This window comes from Euprymna scolopes, chromosome 18 (assembly GCF_053919585.1).
Source record: "Euprymna scolopes isolate OS-2025 chromosome 18, ASM5391958v1, whole genome shotgun sequence".
Taxonomy (NCBI): domain Eukaryota; kingdom Metazoa; phylum Mollusca; class Cephalopoda; order Sepiida; family Sepiolidae; genus Euprymna; species Euprymna scolopes.
Genome location: NC_136499.1, coordinates 107,452,284 through 107,479,569, shown reverse-complemented (window position 1 = coordinate 107,479,569; position 27,286 = coordinate 107,452,284). Strand labels below are relative to the sequence as shown.

At 36.3% G+C, this 27,286-nt stretch overlaps 1 protein-coding gene and 1 pseudogene across 2 annotated transcripts in view; one reads left to right on the top strand and one right to left on the bottom strand.

The window, feature by feature from the left end:
* The window catches only part of LOC145297746 (mediator of RNA polymerase II transcription subunit 15-like), a 179,902-nt gene that overhangs the window by 131,514 nt on the left and 21,102 nt on the right, over positions 1 to 27,286 (bottom strand). The gene's annotated exons all lie outside the window — the stretch shown is intronic.
* On the top strand, positions 21,641 to 21,776 carry LOC145298008 (U2 spliceosomal RNA; annotated as a pseudogene).

Genomic DNA, 27,286 nt, shown 5'->3' with positions numbered 1-27,286 from the left:
TCAGAAGCCAGCTCTCAGTCATTTTTTATTTTTTTTTTTTTTTTACATTTTCACCCCAAACAAGGCACATTGCCACTTTGTTGTAGGCGGCTACTATCAGGGACATAGGCATCAGGGGTACTATGTAGGGAGTTGGGCAGCAAGCTGTTGCTTCACGTTACACTTGAACTTCTGCATGTCAGTACAGTTGGGGAAGCAAGGACCCGGAAGGGAATTCCAAAGTCTAGCTGTCCTGAGGAAGAAACTACTGGAGTAGAAGGTTCTCTTACATCTAGGGATCTCTACTGTGTAGGGGTGGGATTTAGCTGCTTGTTGGGTTTGTCGAGGGTATTTACGTCGAGGGGGCACAAGTGCTTGCAGTTCGTCAGAGCATTCACCGTTAAAGTACTTGTAGAACAGGTAGAGGGATGCAACATTTTGTTGATGAGAAAGGCTGAAGATTAGATGACAGTTCAGGACCTATCAGGTTGGCGACTCTCTTTTGAACCTTGTCTAGGAGCGAGAGACTAGCAGCAGATGCACCAGCCCAAATGAGAGCATGCTACCCCCATAGTTCTGTTTGGAATAGTATGCAGATGCCCCCTCTCCTTCTCTAGAGTTAAACAAGACATACTTGAAGATTGAAAGTTATATCAGCCAAAACGTAAAAATAACATTGGAAACGAGAAAAACCAGTCAAAATAATTCAAATACGAATTATCCATCCATCCATCCATCCATCCAGTGCGGCCGTAGCCGAGATTGAACTCACTAACGAGTTTGTAGTGCAATTCAAATCTTGTCAATAGCTGAATATGCATGACTTCACCAGAACTATTAAGGATTTTTTTTTTAGCGTGATGCCATCACCAGATGGGGTGCCTGCCACAGCTTAAGAGAGTCCCCTCTACCCTCGAGAGAAGGATAGACCACGCCAGTTTCTCAACCTGGTATTTTACCTTGCGGTACATACAGCACCTCACCTTCCCAAATGGTCACCCATCTTAACTTCGGTGATCTGGTGAGAACCAGTGCGTCAACGTAATTGTGCTGTATATTATCAATGCTCATCTAAAAAAAATTAGAAATAACGAAGACAGTGTTTTAACATTAAAACTCCCAAAAGCAGTCGATATGTTATAACTATATAAACCAAACTAATACTTCATTTAAACAAATTAATTCTGATCAAAGAAGATAATCTGATGTAGGGAGTACACACACATCTCTCTCCAATATATATATATATATATATAAAAGTGAACGTATCTGTGTGTGTGCCTGTGTGTATGTACATTTCCTTATGCAATAACTGTCAATTTTAAGTCTACAGACTCGAAATCTGATATACAGGGTACTGAGATTTGGGGAAATCTTTGTGATCCGTTTTCAGACAGAAATTTTTAGGTTAAGGGGTCAAAGTTCAACGATTTGACCATTGAGAACTCTACCAAACTCCGACAATTTGGGGGTCTAAACACTTGAAATTTTAGATATAGGTTCCTTGGACATGGATCTAACTTGATTTGAGCCCAAAACAATAAATTTTAAGGGGTCATAATAGGGATCAAAGTTAAAAAAATTGACCTTTTTTTTTTTTTTTTTTTTTTTTTTGCTCAACATACACCTCCAAACACCCGGGCAACGCCGGGCTGAAATGCTAGTATATATATATATTTTTTTTTTTTTTTCATTTTAGTTAAGTTGAGGTTCTCAGAAACCAATGGTCCCCTTCCTAGGGGATAATACTTGAACTCTATAAGACGCATAAATATTCAAATATTTCCTTTACATCTCAAACACCGAGTAAAAAAGTTACCATAATTTTCCTCTGACCAATTGACAATTTAAATATGTTATAGTACATCTTATATGTGGTCTCTCTGATCTTACTAGATTCCAAGACAAGAATTCATCTAGTCTGGTTGAGTATCCAGTCTCGTGCTGTAATTTCAGTTAACATCACTTGAAGATGCACCATTCCTCATCAAAATCAGTGTGGGTTAGCCATAGTGAGGAGATCATATTTGGGCTGCTATAATACTATGTTATTTTGAATATTTGGTCATGGTTTATTTGTAAAGAAAGTATCCTTGACAAACCCCTGTACAAGGAGACCTATATATATATATATATCCTTTTCAAAACCAATATGCAACTATTGGAAAGTTTCATCAGGTATCCTGCAGGTTTGGTAGGCGGAGAGGAAGCTCAAGGTGTTTTCTCGAATAGTGACGATGGAGAAGCGCTTGTAAAGTAAAGTCGATTCATGATGGTTCCCAGTGTGAAGTGTTTTTAACAGATCCAAGCTGTCGATAAAATTTTACATGGCAGGGCCTATTTGCTCTACTCGTCTCAACCACAATCAGTCGAAACACGAATCATTCGGAAAGGCTGGCATATTTTGGTGACTTGAGTTTTTTTTTCTGACGCTGCTACATGTTCAGACTTGTTTGCCGATTTGACGAGACACAAAACTGTTGACAATTCACATACCATATAAGTGACTTGCTGTTTGCAAAAGGAAAAGACATCAGGCTGTTTGCCATTCTCTCTGTTGAGGACAACTGGTTAGAGGATGTCTGCTTGGATTGCTTGTTTGAAAATTAAGGAGTAAAGGATTATAAATTCATTCTGATTGGTGATGTTAATCTCATCAAGGACTTGGCTGATTTCAAAAATAGTCATCATCAAGGATTCTGCCAAACAGTCAATATTGACAACTTCAAACATAGCAAGATTGATCTTAAGTCTGATAGCAGCAAGGGCTGGAATAATTCTAGAGAATTTCTTAACTTCCACCCAACTGCCACCAAATGTTGTATTGTCAAAATACCAGATGTTCAGATGTAGTCACTGAACGGGTGATATTGTCGATTCCCAGGGCAAAAAGAAGGAGTTTCATAAAATTAACCTGCTGTATACTGCACTGTGATGGGAGTGTGTCTTCGCTTATGACCAAGGTGCTGGAACTTGAGTGGGCAGCGTGCGCTAAAGGATTAAGTGCAGGGCATTGACAGAGACTGGTTTTAAAATGATTCCATCAGATGAAATTGAAAATGTTCCCCAAATACAACTTAACCAGCAAACGGTCTTGCAGCGATTGTTGCTGGTCCAGGATGTATGCGCTATAGCTTCTCTTCCACAAGGGACTCCAACACCAAAGTGGATGGGGTAGAATCTCAGGATGTGTAATCACTTTGAAGACAAAACAAGCGTTTCCTGCAGCATGCCATCATTCTTTTTTAGCGCTGTCAGATTTTCTGAAAATATAAGCATTCTCGCAACATAAATTTTCTTTATTATCCACATACATGTTCGGGAATCGTTAGTGTGGAGACAAGCGTTCTGTTCCCAACACAATTCAAACCTCAGACACGAGTCACCCTTTTAACTTACGTCTGGACCACTCAGCCGATGCGGCAAATAGCTATGTGAAAAGAGGAAAAAGCCCATTTATGGTGTTATAGGTGAACGTAAACATGGTCCAACATCCAAAACATATGTAACCAAACAGATAAAACGGGTATCAAAAAAATAAAACATATCTGTTCTGCAATAGTATTGAGCACTCTCTTCAGGTTTTTACTAATTACCAGTTTTACCAAATATATATATATATATATATATATATATATATATATACTAGCAAAAGTACCCGTCGTTGACTGGGTTCAAAAACAGCCTACAGAAAATGGACTCTGATTTATTAAAGTATGATAGGTTATGAAAAGGAAGGGTTGTGAAGAGATAGCTTCGAATTTGGGGGTATCAAAACCAAAGCAAAATATGATGAAAGTAAAAATAAAATAGATAAACCCCATAATTTATTATACCATACCTGTTCACACTGAAACACTTATCACAATATTCTGTGGATCTATATTAAAAAACCTTGTTTCACTTTGTGACATATTTCCATTCTATGGAGGTCAGGTGCGAACGAACACCCTATAATTTTATTATACCATACTTCTTCAAACTGAAACATAATTATCATAGTATACTTACGCAGATAGATATGAAAAGTCTTTATTAAAGTTTGTGCCTATTTCCATTCTATTGAGGCCAGGCGTGAATGCAGACCCCACAATTTTATTATACCATTCCTATCTAAGTTAAAACATACTTATCAAAGTATTATTATGTACATCTATATCAAAAACACTTGTAAACGTTTTTTTTTTCCATACTTTGTGTACTAGGCGCGAACGCAGACCCCACAATTTTAATGAGCCACCACACCGTTCTGCCAGATCAACCATATCCATTCCTGTGTCTCAATACATCTTCTATCATTCTATGTAATCAGTTTTTTAAAATAGTCAACCATATAGGAGCCTATTCGTGACCAGACACACAGACATTCAGCTTTATATTATAGATATATATATACATATATATATATATATTAGCAGTTCAGCTCGGTTCTGCTCGGGTCCTATGTACTGTTCATAACTATGTGTACATGTATATATATTAAAACGTTTGACTCCTAAGTAACCTACATCTAATTGTTCTTTTTTTGTGAAGTATTGATGAAAGTGCTCAATATCCTTCATATAGCAGCTGTGTCCAAACTGAATTTCATGTCCACACGGACAACACTGGGTATACAATGCTAGTCTATTATATAAAGGAGAGTCGTGTGTGCGTGTGCGTTCGTATGTCTGCTGTCATACATATCGTTGTGGCATGGACAAGGTATCGTTAGAAAGAGTGATCTCTCGGACAAATAATATAAAAATAAAAAAAAAAGTCAATGATTTATTTGGAGAGGATCATGTAAAAATCTTCACTATGACACAAATACGAGTTTGTAATTTTCTTTTTAAATAGATAAATTTGCAATGTGATAACATCGTTACCATCTTAGTCCGATGGATAGCATGCTCGCTTAAGATCTTATGCTTTGTAAGTTCACGCCTGGCACACGTCAATTTTCTTTGTTCCTTTTATTAACACAAGTTTTCTCTCTCCTATCTTTTAAATAAATTGAGGTCACATTTAACAAATTTCTTTAAACTGCCCAACAATTACGTTTTTTTATTTTCGTGTTTTTATCCGTTTTATACCGTGAACATTGGAAACAGGGATTACATTTTCGTGTTTTTAACCATTTCTTTTGTTTATCAAATTAAAAGTGCACTTACCCCCCCCCCCCTTTCCATATATTCAGATTATACGGAACTTCATTTCTTCTATTTATTTCTCAATCAGGAAAACTCACAATGTCTGTTCATTTTTTGCTTACAAATTTTGCTTTCGGTTTCCATTCTGGCTGATGACACTCAAGTGGCAATTTTCATTTTTTTTTTTTTTTTTTTTTTTTTTTTTTGATAAATTAAAATCTATTTAAGCAGATTTTACGGCCGATCTAGCTCAAAGGCCAAGAACGAAAGAAAAAAAGCGGGTACTACTATCAAAAGAAAAGTATGTTATAAATTAATACTACCCTACCACATTTAATTGAACATATGTTGCTATTTTACTCATAGCTGGAAGGAGGAAGTTGCAGGGAGGAGGGAAACCAAGTTTCGCTGAGCTTTAAAGTGAAAAAAAAAACACACATTTCACAAAGCCAAGCCTAGAAGTACCCTAGGTGGATTGGTTGATCCCCAGTCACCACCCCTATTGTCTCCTCCCCATACACACCCTATTATGAGAGAGGGAGGTCATCCCAGGGCCGGTCTTGCAACTAAGTGTTCCTTTGTCAATAAAACATGGCATGACAATTACTATTGATTTGATGAAAATGTTTATTCCCCAACCCCCATTCTACACACAGCTTGTCAGCCAGTTGATCAACCAGGAATGGACTGATTTGTCCATTGTTAATAAAAAATAAAATAAAAAAAAAAACACTTTGAAATAAAACTTGTAGTGAAATGCGCAGTTTTATTCTCTCATATACATTGCATGAAGAAGAAAAAAAAAGAAGAATGATAAGACGGATATGTAATGTATGACTTAGATCTCATGACCTCAGAGGAAGATTACAAGCTTTAATACAGATTGACTATTTATTTACATCCTCTCTAGAAGGTTAAACACAAGGTCAGGTGTTAGTTTGATGAAAGTGTTTTTATGGAATGAACTGGATTCGAACCTGGCATACAAATTTTAATTCTGTATCATTAACCACTTAGCTCTAGTCAACCCCAAAAGAATAGATTGAATAAGTTCAGAAAATTTTTGATTATTACTAACCAAGAGAGTGTAGCATTACCTACCCCTGTTCAACACAGAAACTCACTAGAGGGTGCTCTTGTAATAAGAGATGGCATTACAATCCATATTATAAAAAGCAATGGGCAAAAAAACTTGTTTCTCTTTTTAATTCAAAACTGGCTGCGCACAATATCAATCAAACTGTCTCTCTTCCTTCAGTCTAACTGCTATGAAAACTTCAAACAAAACTTCTATGAGTAAAGTTTCTTTCCTAGAACTGCCTGTCTGTGGAACACAATACTGCTGAATTGCTTCCCAGTTGTCTACAGCAGATGCTAATATATAAAACAAATGTTAAACCAGTGATGATCATACGAATGTTGGGGAAAAAATTACAAATTTCATACCAAAACATACAGAATTCAGAGTTAAAATCAAATTCTCAATTAAAAAAAAAAGACATCTGTAGCTAATAAAGCTCTGTCTGTAGCCGTTCCGTGTGTAATGGTGTGTACATTTTTTTGCCAACCCTTTGGTCATCGGTGTTTCCCAGTTTCAAATGTCATAAAGGCAAAGGTTTTCCGTTCTATAACAATCTTATATAATCAGACAAAGGAAGGTCAAAAGTGGGTGGATGAGATATTTATTATCTGATTGGATGGGGTATTTAGTTTTCTCCCACTGCAAGAACTGACACCATGGTCAGAAAGTGCGATTGAGAAGTCAGCGTTCCCCGAAGAGGGGCACTCTGACCTGCAAAAAGTGCCTGGACAGCCCATCAATATTCCCCGGTAAGGGTGCTTCAAGCAATTAGCAATAAACTAGCCCCTTTTCAAAGAGAGAACAGAAAGCCTGGGAGGGTGAACCACCTAGAACTGCATGGAACCAGCATTAAACCGCAATCAACAGTGACCAGGTCATTAAAGGAATGGTCTAATCTCCATCGATTTTGGGGGGCCCCAAAGATAAAAAAATCCCTAGCCAGAGATGGACTGGTGTATCAATGCCGCTAGCTGCAAACAAGCAAGTGAGTCATGTTTGACTTGTTGGTATTAACCTTACCCCAGGGAGAAGATGTGACACAAGGTCAAAAGGTGGAGATTGAAAAGCTTATGCACTCTGGCCCATATTGATATTTCTCCAGTAGGGGCGCCTCAGGCAATTAGCAATAAACTCGCCTAGTCTCAGAGGTTGGTTGGTTGTTTTACGGCATATCAACCCGTTTCAGGTTATTTAATGCCAAATCCAGTGATTTTGAAAAAAAATTTTTTTAAAAGAACATTTTTTTTTTCAAATCAATTTCTATTTAACCCATAGTTGGGACCCTAACAGGTACTACCACTCCGGGTCAGAGTGGACCTGGGAGCAATGGTAATTAAGGAGTGGTTCCACACTCCCCAAAGTTCGCAAGGTGGGGCCTCACCATCAGATATAGTTTAAGGTCATATCCAGGACCTACTCTTAGAGAAGAGAGAAGGTAAAGCCTGCGAAGGCAGGCCTCCTAGAACTGCACATAACCATATCTCAGCTCGACAGAAGTGAAGTTATCAACTCAAAAATGACCCAGACTGTGAGACTGATTGTCGGGGACGTATCTTTAACTGGTATAAACAACACCAACTTGGGTAAGATCAGATTTACTTGCCTGGTTTACATTTCATCTGTTAATGACCCTGCTGTCTTCACAAAGCAGTTATGGGGATGTGATTAACAGAAAAGGAAGAGAGTGAGGAAGAGATTGAATTCAGAATCCTAAAGAATTCTTTGCCATTTTCAAAAAAACAGAATTGATCAATTGTAAAGTTGGATTTTGTTGCAAAAGAAAGACTCCCTTTACCGGGCTAGAAAACTTCTCACATCTGCCAGTATCTTATCTATCTATGTCCATAAAAGTGAAAATGTGTGTGTGAGGACACTTCTCAACCTATATACGCAACAATTTTTTGATCTACAGATTCGAAATTTGTTGCCACTGGGACTTGTCTGCACGGCAGCTCCCGTTGGGTTATACTCAACCCTCCTTATAAATCTGCACTTTTACAGTGACTCCTTATGCTTCTATGGCAATATGCCTTATTTGGGTTGAGGAAAAAAAGTCAAACCTTTCGATGCTGAAGCATAATATATTGTAAATGATTAATTTTATTCTGGCAGAACTCGTGGAAATTCCACACAATGAGAAATATATATATATATATATATATATATATTAACGAATGAGAATGGAAAAAGGGGAGGAGATGAAGTTGAGAAAAAAAAAAATATATATATATATATAATTAAGAAAATCCGTTGTCTACAAGTAAGTATAGACAAAACAGAAAAAACCAACGTACATGTAGACTTTTTTTTTTTTTTTTTAGAGTTCTTTAAATAACTCTAATTTATGTGAAAGTTCTTTTTGTCTACATAAAGCTGGTTTGCGCATCAGCACACTGACGGCCTCCAAGATGTTAAGGTGCTGTTTGTTCCGGGCTTTATGTAAAATGCGGAAGCATTCGTCAGAATATGCTTGGCCACAAGTTTTATTTTCGTACAAATGAACACCAATTGACGATTCGAGAATTGGTGGTCGTCCGGATGTATTCCGTAAAGGCCCGGATGTATTCCTTAAAGACCCGGATGATATAAAAAGCTTGCGTAAATACCCAAACGTTGAAAAGTTCGACCCACGTAGTCAGCATCGCACCGACATCTAAACTCATATATTATTAAACTATTTTGTAGCGTGGGAAGTACATCTTTTTTAAACGCTGGGAAGGCAGTTTTGGTACACAGCACTACTCGGGGTTGCACCGCGTAAAAACAGTGGGAAACAACCGAAGTGATCTTGCTAACAAAACCCCTACTAATTGAACCTATGTAGAGGAGTTTCAAATAAACCGGACAGTTAGCCGGACCGAAAAGAGGCTTAGTGTTAAAACTAGTAAGTTTTTGGCGAATATGCTTAGAAATTATACCACCAGGGAAACCATTTTTAATAAGCATGTCCGTTATTTTCTTAAGTTCCTCCTCAAGTTTGCTTGGCGAGCATATCATGAGTGCACGGTGGACCAAGGTCTTAATTAAACTCATTTTCCTGTTTATATATATATATATATATATATATATACATATATATATACACTAGCATTTCAGCCCGGCGTTGCCCCAGGTGTTTAGGTGTACGTTGAGCAAAAAAAAAAAAAAAAAAAAAAAAAAAGTGGTAAATTATTTTAACTTTCACCCCTTAAAATTTATTGCTTTGGGCTCAAATCAAGTTATTAAGTTAGATCCATGTCCAAGGAACCTATATCTAAAATTTCAAGTGTTTAAACCCAAAATTGTCGGAGGAGTTTGGTAGAGTTCTCAAAGGTCAAATCATTGAACTTTGACCCTTAACAGCCAAATTTCTGGCCAAAAACGGATTACAAAGATTTTCCTAAATCTCAGTACCCTGTATATCAAATTTCGAGTCTGTAGACTTAAAATTGACAGAGTTATTGTGTAGGGAAATACACGCAGACACGTTCACTTATATATATATAAAATTTTTTTTTTTTTTTTTTTTTTACTCATGTTCACTCCTTTCAAAGCATATCGCCACTTGGACGTAAGGGCCTACTATTTGTGGCCATGTCTAAGAAAGATTTACAAGACATTTGTTTGTTACATTTAAACTTCTGCATATCAGTACAGCCAGGGAAGCAGACAGCAGGAAGGGAATTCCAAAGTCTAGCTGTTCGAGGGAAGAAACTAATAGAATAGAAAGCTTTCTGGCATTTAGGGGCATCAACAGTGAAGGGGTGAGATCTCAATGCTAAGCGGGTTTGTCGGGGATATGTAAGTTGAGGGGGTACAAGTGAAACGACTTCATCAGAACATATTTCATTAAAATATTTGTAAAACAGGCACAGTGATGCAATATTGCGGCGATGGGGCAGGGGCTGGAACTTGGTTGATAAAGTGGAACTGATTAGATTAAAAAATCTTTTTTGGACTTTATCTAAGAGGGAAAGACTAGTGGTAGATGCACCAGCCCAGATGTGGTAACAAAACAATACTCCATGCATGGATGAATGGTATTTAACCAACAAATATGTTTTGACAAAGTCAATATTTCTCTGGATAATGGAGAAAATTAGTTTTGGAGGCAGAAAAACTAATAACACACAGAAAATATGAGTTTACTAGCATTTCTAAGTGCCCATTATGTTTTAAATATAGAATTGACCCAAATGAGATAAATTAATTAGTACCAAATAAATAATAGTGTGCCACAGTGGATTACAAATAATAAAATCACATTTTCAGAGACAATCTTCAGTCCAACACCTCTTAGAAGACAATTTTTTTTACCTGGCATTTCACTGACTTCTTTCTTCAGTGGAGAACCACTGCACACCAAAACTAAGAGTTTCTTTCTTACACCATTACAACAATCTATATATCTATAAAAGTGAAAGTGTCTCTGTGTGTGTGTGTGTGTGTGTGTGTGTGTGTGTGTGTGTGTGTGTGTGTGTGTGTGTGTGTGTGTGTGTGTGTTCACATTTCCCTATGCAATAACTCTGTCAATTTTAAGTCTACAGACTCGAAATTTGATATACAGGGTACTGAGATTTGGGAAAACTTTGTAATCTGTTTTCGGCCAGAAATTCGGCTGTTAAGAGGTCAAAGTTCAACGATTTGACCTTTGAGAACTCTACCAAACTCCTCCAACAATTTGGGGTCTAAACACTTGAAATTTTAGATATAGGTTCCTTGGACATGGATCTAACTTAATAACTTGATTTGAGTCCAAAACAATAAATGTTAAGGGGTCATAATAGGGGACAAATTTAAAAAAATTGAACGCTTATTTATTTTTTTTTTTTGCTCAACATAGACCTCCAAACACCCAGGCAACGCCAAGCTGAAATGCTAGTATGATAATATTATAATGATATTGAAAAATAAGTGCACATCAAAGGGGGGGGGGGTCATTCTTATAGTCTTGTCATGGATTGCTACATTGACATTTTTAAGGCTAAATTTCACAAACTTGAACTTTTTTGAAGCTATTTGATCTTCAGAGATTTTTCTTTTTACAAAGTAGTCACCACTTATCAAGGCCTAGAGGCCACTCGAGGATAAGGGTTACTGAGTGTACATTAGTCAACAAGAAAATGTCATAGTAATCGTTAGTAGTGGAAATTTGGTAAATTGGATTACTTAAGGGAACAGCTCATCAAGAACTTGTTTACGTTGAACTTAAAGACGGCCATATTGTAGTCAGCTGGAAAACAAAACAGAGTTCCACAGGTGTGCATTTCTAAGAAAGAAGCTTTGTTCAGGGAATCTCGTTTAGGTTTAGGCACAGATAAAGACTGGGGGAAACTATTGATAGTGGTTTCAGCTAGACTGGTGTTTTTCATAAAAGTCAGGTCAAAGAGGAGGGGCATAGATTGGAGCTCAGACGAGCACTTGCCATGAAAATAACAATAAAGAGACAGGCCTGCAACATCTCTTCTGTGAGAAAGAGGTCGCAGGGAAGAGAAAAGGGCAACACCTACTATGCTACAAAGTCTATTTTGAACTCTGTCAAGGCAGGATAAGAAGTTTCTAGCAACCCCTGCTCAAATATGGCAACAGTACTTCATTCCAAGATGTACTTGGCTCTTATACAGACAGTGAATTGCTTCAGCAGTGAGATATCTACTGGAGTGAGAGAATGATCCAACCATTTTTTCAGCAACCTTGGCAACGAATTTGATGTGCGTGTTCCATCTCAGATCTCAGAAGACCTAGAAGCTTGTCAAAACATGGAGCCTTTTCAAGATGAGAGCCATTCATTTCGATTGATGCCAAGTGGGGATGAGAGCACTGATGATGGAAAGATAAAAGTTTGGTTTTAGATGCATTAAAATTAACTAGTCACCTCTTTCCTCGGTGCACCACGCGATCAAGATCAGAGGAGAGAGAATCAGATAACTTGGCTGCTTATGGCCTTTGAAGTGTTGCTATAGATGGTAGTGTCGTCAGCATAAATGTCAACGAACGATCTTAGGATGTGATTTGGAAGATCATTTATGTAGATTGGGGGTCAACAAAAACCGTCCTCTCATGACGATATCGGTTCTACGCATGCGTCAGATGACCTCATAACCTGATTTAGTTTAAATATTTGAAGAACTGACACAATTTCATGTACGTTGTGTTAGGTCTGTTGGTTAGAGCATTGGATCATTATCTAAACGTTTTGGGTTCGAATCGTGGTGTGAGATGTCTTTTTTTTTTTTTCGATTTTTAAATTTTAATATTGAAGCAGGGTTATTTAAGCCATTTTTCACGTAACGTTCGTTTTTGTATTTTTTTTTTTGTACTTCGCTTATTCTTAGGTTTTCATTAACCCCCCACCCCCCACCCCCCACCAACCACACACACCCAAAAACACCCAGCCAACGCTGGGTACCCACCGATTTTTTAAATTTTAATATTGGAACAGGCTTATTTAAGCCATTTTTCACGTGTTTTTTTGGTTTTTATTTTTCAGATTTTTTTAAGAGTTTTAACGTTCGTTTTTGTTTTCTTTTTTGTTTCTGTTTTTCGATTTTTACATTTAAAATCGTTCGTTTGCCTTACGTTAGTTTTTTTTGTGTTTTTTTTTTTCGATGTTTTGATTAACCCCCCACCCGGGTACCCCCCGCTTTATTTTTCAAATAAGTTTTAACGTTCGTTTTTCTGTTTTCTTTTTTGTTTTTTTTTTACTTCGCTGATTCTTATGTTTTGAGTAACACCCCCACCTCGAGCACACACCCCTCCAAACACTTGGGCAATGCTAGGTACCCCCCCCTTGCTAGTCTATAAATATAAAAACGAAAATGTATGTATGTATGTATGTGTGTGTGTTCGCTTTTTCTGTGTGCCTACAAAAGGCTTTTTTCAGAGAAGCGGTCGGTCGGTTCACAACTTTTTAAAACTTTTTATATTACATATAAATCGTAATATCTCACAGTTAACAACGAAGCTCGCCTGTCTATTTAATTTGCTCGATTTCGGGAAGATAAATATTCAACATTTGTCGCTCACCGCATGTGGGTTAGTCTTTTTCCTATAACATCTTGGGGGTGGGGGAAAAAAAAAGCATTTAGCAGTAAATGAAATCCCAGTCAAACTTGACCTCATTAATTCATTAAAACAGGCACCTGCCAAATCCAAGTAATTAAATAAATTCAAACGTGTTTCCTTTAGCATCTTGCGGTGGGGCAATGGTTAACGTCGCACGTTTTTTTTTCACACTTTAATTTACAACTTTGCCTCAACGGTTCGGGTTGAACCCTGTACTTACTTTTTTTTTTAACCCCACCCCCGGAGTTTCCAAACACACCTCAAAACACCCGGGCAAAGCCGGGTACCCCTCGCTAGTCTATATATATAAAAGTGAAAATGTGTGTGTGTGCGCTTTTTTTTCGTATGTCCGCCAAAGGCTTGGGGGGGGGGCTCACTCGGGGTCACTCATTCTTAGAATTTTTTAAATACTGTCTAGATTATAATATCTACGATTCACTAAACAAGCTCGCATGCATCTTTAACTTCAGCGACTTTTACATGTTATTTTCATGATTTTTTTCACTCGGCGCATGTTTGTTTTTTTTTAGCTATTCCGTATATAAGTGAAACTGAACCTGTAGCAAAATGAGCTTCCCTGGCACTTATACTCAAGACATCCAGAAAGCAACAAGGTTTGATCAATGTGGCCAAAACCCATCATATCAGACAATTGCTATTCATTTGGACATTCCCCTTTTATGGCCAGCTGGTCCCCCGCCCCCAACGTCTTGGGGAAACAAAACGAAAAACACTACCGCGCAGCCAAAGTTGGGGGAAAAAAAAAAAAAAAAGAAAAACTGCCTTGCAGCAAAAGTTAAGTGCGGAATTTCATTCCCTCTATGGCATGATGTTTGGCCTCATTTAGTTCACGTGTCTATCATTTAACTTTTTAATCGCTTTTCATTCCCCTCCCATCGTGGCCGAACAGGTAAGATGCCACTTTTTTTTTTTCCCCCCTTTCTTTTCCACCTTCGCCACAAGGCTTTGGGTTCGAGTCTACCTACCAAAACGTTTTCTTTTTTTCTTTTACAACAACAAACACACGGACAACGCCGGGCACTCCCGGGTAATTCCATCTCAAATCATCCAGACCATGACACCCTTACCTCTCAGATTTTTTTCCCAAACTTTCACGATATGTTGGTATCATAAAAACTAGGGAATCCTGAAAATTTGAGCTTTTAACTAAGCGGTTCCGGAATATCGCAATTTTGGTATTTTACGTATATCACGTCGAGGCGCAAATTCGCGAAATTATGAAATTACGTTTTTGGGCATAAATCAATTTCTAGACTAGGTTGAACCTTGAAAATTTGCATGGATAAAGTTTTCCATACGAGGAATCCAAAAATCACGTTTAAAACCTATTAAAATAAACTGTTTCTGAGTTATTGAACTTTTAAGCCGAGATTTGGGTATTGGTGTAAGGCAACCCAAAAAAACATGTGGCACTATTAGAAATTGAATTTCTTTTTGTTCCTAGACATTCTTGATTGGAGGAATTTAAATTCCTCCAAAGAAAGATGTTTGGTTCTTTCCTCGTTAGCTCACAATCGAACCTCAAAGATGGGCAGTTTTACAGGCCTCACTTCCAGATAGAGCAGTGTACAAGGAGTCACTTGGCTTCACTATAAACAGGAAATCCTGAATTTTATTTTGACTTCCTGTTCATTTAAGAAGTGGTATTGCTGCTTTCTGGTGTTTCTTTAAATTGGCTGAAACTATGTTTGTTTTTTTTGTTTGATGCAAGGATACAAGTAGCAGGTAAAGCCAAGTAACCAGACTAAAACATAGCCATAATTAAGAATAAATTACGTTAAGTTCCTGAAATTTATACTAGAATTGTCTGCAAGGACCCATGGCATAGTGGATAAACTACTTGGTAAAATTCAGTTGTAAAATTAGTCTTCTAAAGGCAGATAATACTTAAAACAAAAAAAAATAAATGCAAATTAATTAGGACTTCTACCTAGTTATGGCTGACGAAACAAGAGCACGCTACCTCCGTGGATTAAATAAAGAGTTCCATTTGAAATTACAGAAAGATTCCCAGAGTTCGACAAGACACACCTGAAAGTCGGAGGTTACGTCAACCGAAACGTTAAAATGACACTCAAGATGAGAGCAGTAGTCCGAAGAATCCAAATAACACGAACAAAAACAAATTATATTAAAAAAAAAAAAAAAAAATTTTTTTTTTTTTTTTAAATCTCACACTAAACTATGAATTTTCCTTATACATAATCCAAAATTACCTTTCTCTTCGTTTATAGGAAACATTTATTTTTACAAACAAGTTACTGCTTATTAAGGCCCACAGGCCACTCGAGGTTAAAGGTTATGGATTTAGACAGGTAGCTAATGAAACACAGAGGGAGTTACTAAAAATAGTTCTAACTAGTCAGAAATTGATTATTTAAAAGAATTCTACTATTGTAAATAATCGTAAAATTTACCAATCTGTTCATCAGAACATAAGATCCAATTAAGCTTAAACAGTAATTTACCATCTGTCTTGAATTGTTATATCAAGCTATAAATATAAAAGCGAAAATGTATCTTTGTATGTGTGTTCTCTTTTTCTGTGTGTCTACAAAAGGCTTCTTTCAGAGAAGCGGTCGCTCGCGTCACAACTTTTTAAAACTTTTTATATCACATATAAATGGTAATATCTCACAGTTAACAACGAAGCTCACCTGTCTATTTAATTTTCTCGATTTCGGGAAGATAAATATTCAACATTTGCTCACCGCATGTGGGTTAGTCTTTTTCCTATAACATCTTGGGGGAAAAAAAAAGCGTTCAGCAGTAAATGAAATCCCGCAGTCAAACTTGACCTCATTAACTCATTAAAACGTGCACCTGCTAAATCCAAGTAATTAAATAAATTCAAATATGTTTCCATAAGCATGTCGCGGTGGGGCAATGGTTAACATCGCACGTTTTTTTTTCACACTTTAATTTACAACTTTGCCTCAAGGGTTCGGTCCTCATACTTACTTTTTTTTTAACCCCCCCCCACACACACACACCTCCAAATACGCGGGCAACGCTGGGTACCCCTCGCTAGTTATCTTAGAAAACTTAAATTGCTTCCAGTAAAAAACAAAAATAAAGTCGTACAATCACTTTGCATGTTATCGAAATGGTCATGAATTTTTTTTATGAAAATCGCTCTTGACAAGATATGAAGCCACCTAATGTAAGGAATTATATAAAAAAAAATGTTACTTCAAAATCAACGGGCCAAGATCAAAGTGTAGTATCTGTTCTTCAGATGCTGCACTTCAATTTCTTGTTCTCTGTCAGTGGAGGAGAAATCCTTCACGACTGAGACAATTTTTATTTTTGTTCCTTTTCTCCACATTAAAAAAACGACCCTGGTGTCTAACTCTGTCCTGTGGGGAGGCATTGTAAATAGGAACATATTCCAACCCAGAAACAGCAATTTTTCTCCTTTTGTCAGAAACATTGATCATGAAATATGAGAATTAAATAACAAAATAAGGATAGGATTTGAATTCAGTATAACAATTCCAACAATGTAACTTTGAATGGGGAGTTTGGGATCCCCACAAGATTATCAATATTTTTGTGATTGACAGAAACTAACAGTCTATCTTGTTAACAAGCAAATAGTTGGCTCATTGGATTGTGACATCTCATCAGTGGTGACAGTAGCAGTCATAGAAATAGTAACTTTTTTTCTCTTTGTAACTGGAATAACTGAAGCAATTAAAAAACAACAAATAACTCCCATTATTTGCTCTGGGTTGGTTGGTTGGTTGTTTGTGTTGCACGGCATATTAACCCTTTTCAGGTTATTTAATGCCGAATTCAGTGATTTTGAAGAAAAGTTTTTTAATAGAATATATTTGTTTTTGTTTTTTTTTTTCAAGTCGGTTTCTATTTAACCCATAGTTGGGACCCTAACAGGTACTACCACTCTGGGTCAGAGTGGACCTGGGAGCACTGGCAATTAAAGGGTGGCTCCACACTCCCCAAAACCCGCAAGCTGGGGCCTAACCATCGGATATAGTTTAAGGTCATATCCAGGACCATTTGCTCTGAGAGTTGCTTTATTTTTCACAGCACTTGACAAGTGCATCATCTAGATAAGCTGCAACATCTCCTTCCAACTCCCGTTGTGACAGAACTAAATCTTTTTGCCTTGACACCAAACACACAAGAGAAATAATCTTACTTCTCTGCCATATATACTCCACCTCCCCTCAGATACAACTTCCTGTGCATGTAATTCTGCTCTTTAACAGAAAACTCCTAGAATAATATAAACAATGAAAACGAACAACGAATAACTCCATTATTTACTCTGGGATTTGCTTTATGACTTACAGTAAATCCATGCAGACGAATATACCTGGCCAATCCTCATCAGAGTAATGATAGCCTTGAAACCAGATACCCTCATGCTTTGATGATAAACATTCAAGAGGCAGAGCCGATCTCATTCTCTATATGTATTTCCTGCTGCGACACAACTACTCTTAAGCGGAAATTTCTTTTTTCTCCTTTATTCTAACACTAACAGCGCTACCCAGCATTGTCCGGGTGGGGGGGAGGGGATGAGACAAATAAAGAGAAGCTAAATAGTACATGGAGTATATTTGGATTAAATTTTCTATCTCACCCTCTTTAGCAATCTCTTTATCTTTCTCACTTTCTCTATCCTCCACTATTCCATACTGCTTCCCATCCCTGTTTCAGCTCCACCCGATTAATTCCACTCTTATTTTAATGTGTAGAAAAAAAAATTTCATTCATTTAGCGTAACTTTCCCTTTTAAAGGAGAATATTTTTATTTTAAATTTTAGCCTTTATACATGCAGAACAATGCCAATCAAGAAAATGTAAACTTTGTGAGTCATTGGTTAGTAGTTTTAGACTTTTAGCTGGGCATATAAACCACACAGACAAATCCCCTTTATATAATAGATTACATGGAATTTTATGTTTTTAACTTTATTTTTAAACACACCGAAGTTCAATATTCATGCTTACAAAGCATGATGATATACCTTCAGACGTACTACTCACTCTTGCATGCGAAAGAGGTCTACACAGGCACTGTAACAGAGCGTGGACCCATGCATGCAAATGCATGGAAAATGATGTCACTGGTAAAGAAAGAAAGATTATAAAAAGGAAAAAGAGCACATTAGAGATGTGGATGACGTTCAAGATCATGTTCCAGACCTGGATAGCGTCACAACCATAACACGTAGTCACACGTGGCGGGAGAATTAGGAAATAAATCTTGTTGTTCCAACAGGAATTAGCGAGTTAAAGTTCTTTCCTATTTTTCATCTATTTTGCGACTAAGGTTATGCATGTTGGGTAATGTCACAGACACTATTTCATTGCTGATTTTAATGTAGTTAGAGCAGAGTCACTTTTAATCTTACGATAGACTTCCAAGAGAGATAAATGTGCCAACAACGCAACAATTCAAGGCGAATTCAGGCTACTATCACATTTCCATGCATTGCATTTGAAGCAGGTGTTAGATATTGGCAGGCAACCCCGGGAAGAAAAACATTCGATGAGTTGCACACATGCAAATGGATTACAATGTGAAGAATTCAGGACTTTCGACCATTGTTTAATGGAATGCATAATCTGACCCAGAAATATGCGAGTTGATATCGGTCAAAAGTTGAGGCAATAGGCAAAGAAAATATTAAACATTCCAATGGGAAAATGAGTTAATAAATAAAATTGTTGTAGATAAAATATCAGAGAGAGAGAGAGAGAAAGCTGCAGCACGTGTCACCCGTCTCTTCACCACCAGACAACTACCTAACTACGCATCCCCTGTGCCTTTCAGTAAACGTCAAAACACAGACTAACTTGTCACCGAAAAGCTGATTGTTGGTGTGGAATAAAAGCAATATATTTTTGTAGATCAACTGTGTTGTGATTTCTACTTCGCTATCAGTGTGTATATATTTTGTGCAAAATAAGCTTAGCACGTGGGGTCCTCCTTCATGGGTGAAAAATTTACTTTTATCATGACTAATGTTTGTACAAAATTTCAAAATAATCCAAGGCGTGGTTATTGAGAAACATGTAAACAGATGAACGATTTGGGGCAATTTACCCCCATAAACACCCTAAGGAGGAAGGTGGTAACCAGAGTTATCCTGGAGAATCTGTTCTGGCAAAAACTTACTTTCATCATGACTAATGTTTGTACAAAATTTCAAAAAATTTGTGGTTATTGAGAAAAGTATGGACTAACGGGAATGAATTACTAGGTCCAATCCTATGTTTGTGTATGTCTGCTAAAACTTTTGTCATCCGCATCAGACCAGATCAAAACTGGTACCATTTGAAAGAATAATGTTCCAGATGCATAATATGGAAAAGAAAAATAAAAAAAGATTCTGTGGCAGTTAACTGGATCAGTTTTTGGAAGGGGGGGGGATCCTTTTTCGCATCGCTCTTTTCGCAAGTCACGCGTGCGTATCAAACTAAAACTACATTTAAAAAAGCTTATTTTGCAATGTCATAAACCCTCATGGCCATGTGGGCAAAATAGTTTGTACGTAAGTTTTTGTGTTTCACATACGAGGCCAGACACCAGAGCTTTTTTTTTTTTTTTTTTTTTTTTTTTTAAATCACACGAGCACTCCCCGCTATTTTGATTGAAAAGTTGTTTTGAGCTTTTTTTTTGGGGGGGGGGGGAGTTTGGTAGAGTTCTCAAAAGTCAGATCGTTGCTTTGACCCCTTAACAGCCAAATTTCTGGCCAAAAACCAATCACAAAGATTTTCCCAAATCTCAGTACCCTGTATATCAAAGTTTTAGTCTGTAGACTTAAAATTGACAGAGATATTGCGTAGGGAAATGTACACAGACACACACATTCACTTTTATAGATATATAGATTGAACACTATGAAATAATGTTTCTAAAAACACCATTCTATTGATTTTTATAATGTAACTAGCAGGGAGACCCAACATTGCTTGGGATTGAATAAGGACCAACAAATGCCTCACCCTCCCATACTTTTATTCTCATTGAAATTGGTGAAATCACCCATTTTTCAATTAAATTGATTAATTGCCTGCTCTAGTTGGCGTACTGGGAGGAAGCTTCACATGCCTTCCCATAGTGACTTACTCCACAATACATTGTAGTCAACATTGCACTGTAGAGAACTTACTGTTGATTTTATAAAATTATTTTTATATAATGGCTTGAATTTAAGTTTAAAATTCAGAAGTCAAGTATCATGGTTCAGTTGTGCTCTAAACAGAAACATTAATTTCAAGCAAACTACTGTCTTATCAAAGAACATAGTACTGATTTTATATGTTGGGTCTTTCTACTTGAATTGCATGTGATGTTAGGCTATATAAGTGGGTTAGCTTTGGCCAAAATTGCACCGTTCGTTCTTTAATGGGATTTCTTTGATTATCGATACTTAGAAATATTCTGATTCCAAACCTAAGAACATTCCTAGACACCTCAAGTACAATTTTACGAAATTTTAAAAAAATGGCCCAGACATAACTGGGAGATTTTTCTTGATCGACAGTGGAAACTCTCTGCTGGTTAGTAATGACAGAAGATCCCTGAACTTATTCCATCCATTCCTAACTTTTGTAATCATACTAGTACCATATCCTTGCTGTGCCACATAGTATCCACCAAGCTAACAGAACTTCTTGACAACCTCAATAGCTTCACCATCCAAATATACTTTTCTCCACATCGGAGTTCTCATCCATCTCTTATTACCTTACACTTTTGTTTTGTTTTTTTGCACATTTTTTTTTTCTTTTTTTAATATATAAAACAATGCTGACAAGATCAAAGTGTAGTATCTGTTCTTCAGATGCTGCACTTCTATTTCTTGTTCTCTTTCGGTGGAGGAGAAATCCTTCACGACTGAGACAATTTTTATTTTTGTACCTTTTCTCCACGTTAAAAAACGACCCTGGTGTCTAACTCTGTCCCGTGGGGAGGCATAGTAAATAGGTACAATCATTATTGTAATGTGGTTTTAATAAGGGCAATAAATCTGAAAATTATAGTATAAAGTTGTCTCCCTTGTTGAAATAGCTCGATGTAAACACATGAACGGATTATAAAAGAAAATGTTTTTATTTCGCAAAGTTAGATTTGTGTATTTGTTTATATATTTGTATACGCAGAATTCACTCTTACACTGATCAAATGATTACGAATTTTGGAATACAGCTGCTATGCGTAAGCGGGTCCAAATGTGAACTATATTTAGTTTAAATTATGCAAAAAATGCAGCATAGAAGATAGAAATTACAACCCATTTTTAGTCGCGTGCAAGTGACTCTATAAGTGGGTCCGTCTGTCCGTAACACTTTTGTGCTTGGCCTTTTTGGTTAAGATCAAAGCCCTGTTCTTAGCTTGTTAAGCTTTTCTTGGCCTTTTGGCAAAGATCAAAGTGTAGTATCTGTTCTTACTACATGCTGTATTATGTTTGTAACTTTGTGATATAAAGTGGGGGATCACTTTTCTGTATTAATTTAATGTAAAATGATCACCCACTTTACAACCAGTCAGTCTCAAAGCTATTCAAGTCATTTTTTAAGCATTAGTCATTCTTAAGGGCATTCAATTCATCCTTAAGTTCATTAAAGTAATTCTAAGTCATTTACTTTTTATTTATTTAAGTCATTTCAGCCCATTTTTTGGTCATTTTAGTTTCATTTCATGTCAATCCTACATTCACACATTCATTCATTACACGAGAGCACGCGACTAATGGCTATCAGCCTTGTTTAGTTTAAGCTAATAACTTATATCAAGTAAGATCATTTCCTTTTTTTTTTTCTATCATTTTACATAAAATTACAGGAGCTCTTATTTTTATTATTCCCTCATCCATTTTTTTTTTTTTTTTTTTTTAGAAATACTTCAATCAAAATTTATAAGTTACAGTTAAAATCAGAAAAAATATACTTTGTATAAGATAGAAATTACAACCTATTTTTTAGCTTAAGGTAATATATCAAAAGAAATAACTTTTTTTTTTCACTTTAAATTAGGGGAAATTTTAGACTACGGCACGTGATCCAATATTAATTGGTGTTTACATTATGGTCTACTGCATATCAAGGTTCCAGCAAAACAATAAGATTATTACCTGTTTCATATGAAATACCTTCCTGCCAAAATAGACCACTTGCAGGTGCTGCTTTCTGATCTACAGGTACATCTGTGACCCGGTGGGGACCGAGCGATGCCGAGAGACCTTGCTAGTTGATTAAGGAACAGCTTGTCGCCTGGGTGGTCTCATTGACACGAATTCAGAGGAATTCGCACAGCTGAATTCTAATGATGATGATGATGGCTTGATGTGGTTTTAAAATAGAATATGTGTTTCTTGGTGGATAATCGAAATGATCCCCCCCCCTCGCCAGGAATATCACAGCGCATATCAACGCCAGAATAAGTCATAAAAATAAATCCGAAATTTAACAGACGGACTGTGTTGATAGATTGTCGATAGAGATGGCGTCCAGTGACGAAGGTAGAGAGCACAGCTGCATCTCAACCCACAAGCTTATGCACCTGAGATGCCCTGCAGGGGTTACACATCTACAACATTGCCATCGACAGCCATCTTCGTTCTTTTTGTCAAAATCCTAGATATTTCACATGCTCTGCACTTAGGCTAGCATTACCTAATAAAAGGTGTAATATAAACTTCATTTTTCCATGAGTTTTAGTACCAGCAGAAAAAAAGTGGTGCAAAGACATTCTAAGTTTAACCATTTAAAATTTCCATATTTTTTTATGAATTTCAAAATAAAAAAAAAAGATATATAAAATTATAATAGCCAATTTCTTTAAATTGTATTAATATTTTTTCTTCCAATAAAAAAACAATTGTTTTCCTTTCACTAGTTAATAAAATTGTTGAAAAAATTTTTTAAATAAAATTTTAAAAATAAGTTAAAATTTTAGATAAATTATCTCCCTTGATCTGACAAGTTGCTAAACGTAGCAACTTGTCAGATCAAGGGAGATAAAAAAAAAAAAAAAAGTGAAGATTTATATATTTATTATATTTCTTTAATAAGTAACAATTTGTTAAAATAATATCCAATCCATACTTTATGTATAGGTTGTATACAATGTATCGTTTTCCACATGAAAATTTAGGTGTATACATGGAATGTGCAGTTTAGCCGTTTAGAGGGTTATACTCGGTGACACAAAAAGGACACCGAGACGTTTTTCTACAGAAAGATAGGTTTTTCTTTTAAAGTTTTTCCACAAATTTGAATATTTAGCTAGGTTTCATTTAACTAGATAAAAAGAAAATCAATTTTTTTTTGTGAATAAACACAAAATATTGAAACCTTTTTTATTCTACAGCTGTGTGATGACTTCAACGCAAAGGGGCCACTCAAAGAGATCAGTTGAACTATAACCGTCTTTACTCACTCCCCATTTTTTTTTTTTAATTTTTTTTTTTTTTACTTGGGAGTCACCATTTATCAAGGGCCGAAGGCTACTCGAGGATAAGGATTAATGAATGTAAGGTGGTAGTGTAATAATTATTAATGGTGTAAATTGGGCACAATTTGATTATTTATCGTAACGGCTCAACAAGAACTTGTTTACATTCGGTTTGAAGGCTACCATGTTGTATTCAACCGAGAAGCAGGCCAGCAGAACAGTGTTCCACAGGCAGGCAGTTCTAGGGAAGAAACTTTGTTCATGGAATGGACAGAAGCTTATCCAAGAGGACAGAACAACAAGTATTTGCTTATACTAAACTTGAAAACGATCATGTTGTAGTAAGTTGGGAAACAGACTTGTGGTATCTTATGCAACAGATGTTCTAGTAAAGAATGTTGCATCTCTGTGCCTGTTTTACAAGTATTTTAATGCAATGTGTTCTGATGAACTCATTGCACTTGTGCCCCCTAGACATACATATCTCCGACAAAACCACTTAGCAACAAAATCACACCCCTTTACTGTTGAGGTTCCCAAATACCAGAAAGGCTTTCTACTCTAATAGTTTCTTCCCTTGAACAGCTAGACTTTGGAAGTCTCTTTTTGCTGCCTGCTTCCATGACTGTACTGATATGCAGAAGTTTAAATGTAATGTAAACCAACATCTTGTTCATCTTCTCTAAGCATGCATATTGAGGTCCTCAGTTCAAACCCCAGCAAATTGAGCTCATTGATCAGAAAGCAGTAAAATTAAACTAGTAAGGGACACCAGGGTTTGAACCGGCAACCTCTCGATTTGCAGTTGAATGCTCTGTCACTGAGCTATATTCCCACATTAAATTATTTGTCCTATACAACAGAAGTTAGGCACAATTGTTCCGTCTTTAAAACAAGATCTGCCGTGATTTTAAATGATGTAAATTTTTCCTTTGTCGTAAATTGATCAGAAAGTAAAAATAAACTAGTAAAGAGACAAGAGTTTATTTTCCACGAACCACCTGCTAGTCTGATATATTTGAATTTTCAAACAGGGAGGTGTGCCAATATTACGCCCTTACTAAAATCCATTTAAAATACCAACTTAAATTTGGAGAATATTTATTGATGTTTAATTGTTACAATTTCACCAAAATCAGAGGTATGGGCATGAAATTAAATAGCCCACACTTGGCAAATGTATTCTAAAATTCATAATAGTTTAGGAATGAATTCTTTACATATAGATATATATAAACATATATAACTTTATAAAGATAAAGACAATTGCACTTAAGGAAACAGCGAGGATACTAAAAAGAGCTCTCGATTGGTTTCAATAAAAAGCGGGGCAATGTTGGCAGCTGGTTTGGCTGCCCCCATACCCAGCATTACAATCTTCAAACGAAGAAAAATAAAAAAATAAATAATTAAATAATATTTTAATCATGAAATTTTTATATCGTTGCTTTTAAATAATATTTAGAAAGTTTTGGTTATAGGTAGCAAATCTCCTTTAGAGAAAAAAAAAAAATTATAAAGGACATCTTTAATAATTACCTCCCTTGCGTGACATGTGGACACAAATAGAATAGCTCTTAAAAGATAACAATTGATATTTTGTTTGTGATATTTGATTTCAATTAGATAACACCGTTAGATAATCACAACACTGTTAGATAATGCCATTTGTTTATAACAACAGCGTTAGATAATGACAATATTTGTTTTTGTAAACATATTAATTGGATTTTAGAGTAAAATCTGTCAATCTTCAGGGTAAGAAAATTCTAAAAAGACTCCTCTGCTTTATGGCTAGAATAAAGTGTAATATTTATTTTGATATTACATTTCATTTTTTTTTGTCCTAGATCAGTGAAGGCGAAATCTTTCTAGACAGAGACAATTTTTATCTTTGTTCCAATCCACAGTTTCCCTTTATTTGGAGTTGGATTATCTTCCACACTAAAAACTGGCCTTGTATCTAACTCTCCCCTTGTAGAATAGAGCTCCTTCAAGATGCTCATCCCCACTCATAAAAAACCTTGACACTTCAAAAGCATGTGGACCCGAACTCATCCCAGCAGTGCTATTAAAAAAATGCTCAGCCGAAGTAACTCCAGTTCTCTCCAAACTCTACAACAAATGCCTTAATGAAGCTTGCTTCCCGGGCTGTTGGAAAACTGCTTCTGTTGTACCAGTATTCTAAGAATTCTGGCGAAAGGACTGACCCATCAAATTATCGCCCCATTAGCCTCCTCCCACTTTTCGCCAAAATATTTGAGACCTTAATTAACCATGCTCTAGTCCATCACCTTACAGATGCTAAACTTCTGACTGACCAATAATATGGATTTAGACGAGCCCATTCCACAGCAGACATCCTAACTGTAATCTCTGAACGTATATACCATTCACTGGACAAAGCGGGGGAGGGCAGAGCGGTAGCTCTAGATATATCTAAGGCTTTTGACAGGGTATGGCATGAGGGTCTCCTCAGGAAAATTAGATCATACGGTATCACTGGTAGAATACTTAACATAATTAAATCCTTCTTTTTTTTTTTCTTTTTTGGTCTCTGTCCTTCCTTTGATTGTATTCATAATGGGAGGACACCATTCCCCTCTATCAAACGCCATCTCTTTACCTGCACTGAGATTCCACTCCCATTTAGAGATCGACCTGCTTGTTTTGTTTTGAACAAACCCGAAAACAGATCTATAATTAATAGTTTATAATAGTTTTTGCTTTTCATCCCATTCCTTACAAGCAATGAATTCATAAACTTATATTGATAGATAAAATTCAAATTTTCTAAAATTTGTGGATATTTTTTTAATAGGATAACTCCTAGAATAAATGTGGTATTGTAGTGTCTGCAAAGATTCTAGCCAAGAGTAGGATAGTGAAGCAAGTTATTGTAGACAAGGATCACAAACAATTCCCCAAATCACCAATTTTCCTCACACTGTTGATCTTGTGCCTCATTTTTTTTATTTATATAATTTATATTGTATTTTATTATATAGATAAAATATAGATAAATAATTAAAAGCTTAGTGCCTGTTCTGATGCAGGTTATCTTTTCTATCCTCGGTCAGTGAAATAGAAATTTTCTAGACAGAGGCATTTTTATCTTTGTCTCAATCCAGAATGCTCTTTTTCGGAAACTATATTTTTGCTACATTAAAAAAAAAGTGAACTCCGTCTTTGTGGGAATGCAAGTAAATACAGACTAAGATTATTCCATAGTTTCTCTTTACCTCCGAGGTGAATTTGGTTTTGTGCAAATTTTATGCTTACTATATTCAGTCCAACTTTCCGAGAATTCAGACGTGGGAAAAGTATGCTTGGATGTTGTAGCTATTGAGGTTGTTCAGAAGTTTTGTTACCATGGTGATACCATTCGAGCACAGAGTGATGCAAATACTAGCGTGATTGTACAAGGTACTTCCAATAAGTTTCCAGACTTTTTTTGTGCAGTCATTTAAAATTGTTGTAGACTGTTGAAAATCCAGTGTGTTATTGCTATACATCTTATGAGATGACTGACCAGTTTTTATGATTTCAGGTTCAAATGAACAGCTCCCTGTGACTTTCGGCTATTCCCCA